The sequence below is a fragment of the Platalea leucorodia genome (genome assembly GCF_965183815.1).
Source record: "Platalea leucorodia genome assembly, chromosome: 8".
Classification (NCBI taxonomy): Eukaryota; Metazoa; Chordata; class Aves; order Pelecaniformes; family Threskiornithidae; genus Platalea; species Platalea leucorodia.
Window position 1 is genome coordinate 46,850,338 of NC_138830.1, and position 6,000 is coordinate 46,856,337.

Sequence of the window (6,000 nt, forward strand, 5' to 3'; positions counted from 1 at the left end):
CTTTAGCCCTGTTGAAGACAATGGCAGAAACCCCGCTGACCTGTGTTGCGGTGTATGTTTTATCAGACGGGGGTTTACTGACACAATGCAGGAGGGAGTTCTTTGTCTCACTTTATCAATTTAACAATTTGAAGCTGCTCCACAGATTTGCTTATTGAATTGGATGCTGCCTCATTTTTTTGCAATTTCCCTTCTTGTCTCCAACAATAAGAAAACAATGAAATGATACATTGAAGTCTGCAAGGTAAAGAAAGACTTACTATTTTTCAGGGATTTACTGTTCTGACTTCCAGTTTTAAAATTGATTGGTTTCTTGGGGAGGAATGTAATGATTATTCTTTTTCTCTGGTCTGTTTTAAGCCTGATTAAAAAACAAAAAACAAAACAAAACAAAAACACCAAAAAACTTGTGAAATTCATACAAAAATTATGCTGAGGAATGTTTTTATTTTGGGAGGGGGGACTGAACTTTTTATTTTCTTCAAAGTGGTAGCTGTACTGTGTTTGATATTGCTTTGTTTTGCTTGTTTGGGTCCTGTATGTTAATTTGTGTTGTGATACCTTTAAGTATAAGCAAGCTTTTGGAATCTGAAGTTTGGATATTAGTATGTTTTTGGACTTGGGTGATTAGTTTGTAAATCACCTTGCTCTGATGTGTTTTTAAAAATACTCATTTGCAGTTGATCACGGCTTTTAAAAATTGAAATTATTGAATGTGTTTTACGGCACCATCTTCTGGTAGACAGAACACATTGTATTTGAATGGCTACCTCTGCTAGGCACAACTATTTAAAATATTTTTGCCTAACACCACTCTGCAGGCTTACAGGTCATTTCTCATTCTAAATCTGCAATAAAACACTATTTAACATTTTTTACATTCTTGTTATTCATTACAAATGCAGCTATTCACCGTGCTGCACAAATCTAACTTGGGACAGACCCTGTAGAATTCCAGTCACAACAGGCACTTTGTGAACGTGCTGGGTTAGGCAGACAACATATGTCCAAGCACTTACGATTAATACACCATTTATGTATCTTATTTCTTTTATAGTTTCATCTTGCACTTCTCTGACATATTTCAGATAATAACACTTCTGGCCAAAGCAGTTTATGGGCTCAGACTTCGGGGACTGCACATGGCCGTAGTCATACTTCCTTGCAACCACAGGACATAATCACTGTATATTCACACCCAATCAGTTAGCTTAATAGCGGCCACTACATTTGCGTAAATACATTATTTAGTTGGCCAGCTCAGTTACCAGTGCACCCACTTAGTACTTTTAAGGAGGTCTTAGGTTATATAGCTTGTTATTTCAGAGACTTGGAAATATAAAAGCAAACTTGGGACTCTAGAAAGCTAAAATTTATCTTGACGTGATAAAAAGAAAGCTCTGATTACAATACTGCAAACCATCATTCGGCAAAGAAATCAGATAGCATTAGTGCATTTAATAAAAAATAGAACCACTGCGCGAGGGCCAGACCGCTATACACCTGCCCCCCTGTCCTCTGCTGGTGAAAAGTATCAGACTGACTGTATGCGCCTCTTTATACCCATTTGATAAACGAGGCAGGCTATGGGCACTGACCTCCTGACCTGGCAATACAACACACTTCAGCTATGATGAGCAGGATCATTTTAGAAGAAAGAGGACATTAGTTTGTTGAGAACACCAATTACATTTACATTTCATGGTATTTTCCATATAAAATGGTATTATAGAGACAACAAGTGAAAATAACAAACGAATTTGCAGGAAGTATAGAGCTGCTCCATAAGCAATGGAACTAATGAAGGCCGGGCTCCTACAGGTCTGTATTCTGCATCCTTTGCATTCTCCAGCTTGTAACCTCCTCTCCAAATCCCCAGCAATGCTGCCGGCCTGTCACCCGCTTTGTCCCATAGAGCTCTGCCACTGCTGCAGGACTTACCCCAGCCCTCAGCCACTCCACGCAGTACCTCCAGGTTCCTCCCACCGTATTCACTACCTCCCCCAATAGCCTTCTCAGTGCTCCTCCGTCTCTGGCACTCCTCCTCTACAACATCGTTAATTCTCTCCCACGTCCACCTACACCTTCTCTCTGTCCCCTTTGTAATATCCACAGCCCCTAGCAGCTTCCTAAGCTTCTAGTTAGGTATCTTAGCCGCCCTCTTTTCCCCAGCACACTCCTGCTACCTCCCGTTACCACTGGTTAGACACACAAAACGCAGCAAACTCCCATGTGGACTTGCATACGGACCCGCCAGCAGGCAGGTGTGTACGTACCACACCTAAAAAGGCTAAGTGCTCCCGCAGAAGGTAGGTCTGTGGGTCTGTCTCCTTATCTACGGGCACTTACTTGTAGAATTGCAGTAGCTTTGAGATCACTGATGTAATTGCTTAATGTTTGCAAGTAGCTTCAAATGTTGCTGGAGAGGGCTGGCAGAGCAATTCCGTAAGTATCTCTTCTTTAGGAAATCATTGCAAATTTCTCACTTTTTCTCATGTGAGTGAAGGAGTATGCTGATGAGAAAGATAATGACGTGTATCTAAACAGCAATTTTCTTTTTGTAATATAAACTGCTATCAAGCTATATCTAGGAGTACATTTATTTACTTCATCCCATTCCTCCCTTAAAGAAGAATCAAGGCCTCCAAATCAAAGCACTAAATTGCCTCCCCCTCCTATTGCTTTGTCTGTAGGTGGATGTTCTCTGTGATCATTCTGCTTAGACACTAGCCCAGAAATAATCTCAGGCAAGCAAAACACAGATGACTGACTTGTGTAAGATTTGTTGTATTACTTTGATCCAAGTTTCTGCTTTCTTGCACGTTCAGTATTTTAGATGTACAAAACTGAAGGCTTCTTGTCCTTATACCTGGAAAGAGAAGAAAGAAAATCTCTCTACCTATAGGCACAGAAACAGAACGCAGGGCAAAACCAAATTTATTTTCTTTAATTCAATGTTTATTCAGTTTTCTAATCCAATTTTACAATTTTGGGGCAGTAGAGATAAGGCTTGAAGTGGATAATATCAATGGTATATACGAACTGAACACAAGCCTGTTTTATCTTCTGGGGTCTAATAAATGGTTAGCAAGAGGTCTTTGTCGTAAAGGTCAGAACTGGAAATGGCACAGCTTGCCAGCTGTCAGAGTCAGCAGGCCAGGAAAGTGTGCATCTCTCTCAGAGTTCAACAGTGAAATGATTTCATAAAGTAAAATTAAAATGTCACCTAGAACTACTGCAAACATGAAATGGTTATCTGCGGGTTAAAGTTGCTCTTTAGGAAATGGGCTGGGCTGGTACAAGGCTGTCCGTCATCCCGGCCCCAAAAGTTCTTTCTCCCAAATGGTTATCCGTCGCCCCTTAAGGGCGATTCTTGAGATGCCTTGAGAATCAGATAGGTTGCACTTCTGCCTTTTTTTTTTTTTTTAACAATAATATCGTGGGAAAGTCATTACAAATTTCTTCACCATAAGTCAGAGCAGCTTAATGAATCTCTAGTTAACTGTTGTATGTCGATGGTGGTCAATATGCCTTTCCATGCTCCACTGCAGAAGAGGGATATTGAACTAACAGCATACAAAGACAAATACTAGATAAACTCTCAGCTGCATTCAGCTACGCTAAAGTATTCCACTATTTTTCTTGTCCTTTTCATAGATGGCACTCAAATTCACTACGTAAATAAATAAAAAATACAAGGGTCAAGAATGAATTGTTACTATGAAAAGCAGCCAGAAAAGCTTATCTGCATTACAGAAATTTACATCAGTATAAACAAACAACGAGAGAACACTGTGTGACAGAAGAGCTGATTTGTATCACTGCAAATAGCAATTTGTAGATTGATTTAATGAGCCTGGCTCAAAAATCGTTAGTGATGACAGAGCCTACATCAGGGTTGCCAAGCTAAGGCACTGGGAAGAACTTCTCTTCCATTTTAACATTTAAATCTCGTGTCTTCCAACTACACTTACTTCCATATCAATATTACTGCTATTAGGGCTTGAACAAATTGTCAGTTGAAAAGTGCCTTGCTTTTTTTTTTTTTTTAATTACTTAAAAGCTTAATAATGCTTCGATTTATAATTTGGTTTCAAGGGCAAGAGAACATTTAAGTTGGAAAATTCTACATTAGTACAATGTTGGTGACTAGTAGCCAATTAAGGACATTCATACTCCGTCAGTTCTGAAAAGCAGTTTTTCATTTAGCACAGCAGCAGTTTGCATTTTTAGTGGTTCATTCAGTATTGCCAAACTTAACAAGAACCGAATAGAACAGCTGACACTATATGCACAGCCTGTCATATGTTCTATAGAAGCAGCCTGTATAAAGAAAATATATTAAAAATCATTCACTTTAAAGTATTTTACGGGAAGGATCTAGGAGCATTTTTCGCCATCTAACTACTTACTACCCAGACAAAAGCAGCACAATTACATCTCCTAAATACATCGAGATGTAATTGCTTATGTAGTTAAATTCTAGACCACCTTTCATGCTGCAAACCAAATGATGATGCATCGTTAAAATTACTTAATGCTTCTCTAAAACTTAACCCGACCGGTGTCCTGCACTGGTGCCCCTACCCGAGGTACAATGCCTGGTTAATTCTGAGCATTTCTGCAATCTGGCCTTATTGACAGAGTTGGCTGCTGCCCCGAGAAACTACTACATGTACCTTCTTGGACAGCAGCATCCCAAATACTTTAATAAACAAACATTTGAGTACTGCCATCTTAATGCTGTTAACACTAATAACTTAAGGAGTAGAAGCCAGTGAGACTGCGTAGCCCCCCTTTCTCTTTTTCACCACCAAATCTGTTGTTGCAAATTATTTCGATTCAGCTTATATACCACTCAACTTCTAAGTCATGAACAGTCTCAACCTAAGTAAAACTAATTCAATAAAGTTACCAGAATTATAGCCTCTACTGTTAAAACAATCAAAAAAGAGTTAGAGAGCTCAATTTCTGAATACCGACCAGTGCAAGCAGGGAAATTTCTCAGGTAGCGAGTGAGACAGGGTCACACTATCCATTCCGCAGGCCATCAGCTTAGGTAAAGCTTTGTCAGGTCACAACGAGAAGCATGTCTTATTACACAGATAACGAGCTATCTGACAACTAGTTTAATAAACCAATAATTTTATTTTTAGTAAAGCTTAAAAAGCAAATGTGAGCCTTAATTTTTGGAAGACGTAATCAGACATACTGAATTCTAGTGTGTCAACTGTTTATGGCAAGAACTATCAAAGCTTCCCATTGTAGCACTGAAAATCCTTTCTGTAACGCCTCATTTACATCTTTACCTCTCAGTCTTCACTCATGCTGGCCAAGAAGCAACTGACTCAAAATGATTTAATTTCACAGTGGAGTATATGCCTCCAAACAAGCCATTGCATATGATTAGTACTACCTGAAAGAAGAGAGAACACATTAATTGCGTCGTAGAATCGTAGCTTTGCACTGCGTTGGCAATTTAACACTGATGCAGAGCTGGCCTTTGTACTAGACAGAAGCAGATGCAGGAACCAAAACCTAAAAAGTTGCTGGTTTGGGTTTTTTTTTTTTCCTACCTTCTCCCTCGATACAGTTAACATCTTGTTTAAAATTCAGTCAGTTTGCAAACTATAACAGAATAAATCTTGTCTGCTCGATTTCTCTGTTCTGTAAGGGCAACTCTGCATACTTACATATCAATAGAAGCAGTTTTGGTTCACTAACACAAAGTTGGAAAGTAATTTCAGTACAGTGACAGAAATGGCTGATTAATGTGTTCTAAGAATCAACACTGATAGTTTTGAAAGCTACCAAAACAGTTAAATGAATGCAGTAGGCTTTAAGATACTGTCCTATGCGCAAAGTGTAACGTATCAAAGAGCAGTGCTTGCTTCTTTCTGAAGGCACGAGGTGGTGAAACCATGCGTGTGGTGGTGCAAATGCTCCAACTGAAGAGGCCAATAATTGATTGTCCAAGAAAAAAACATTCACAAAAGTTTT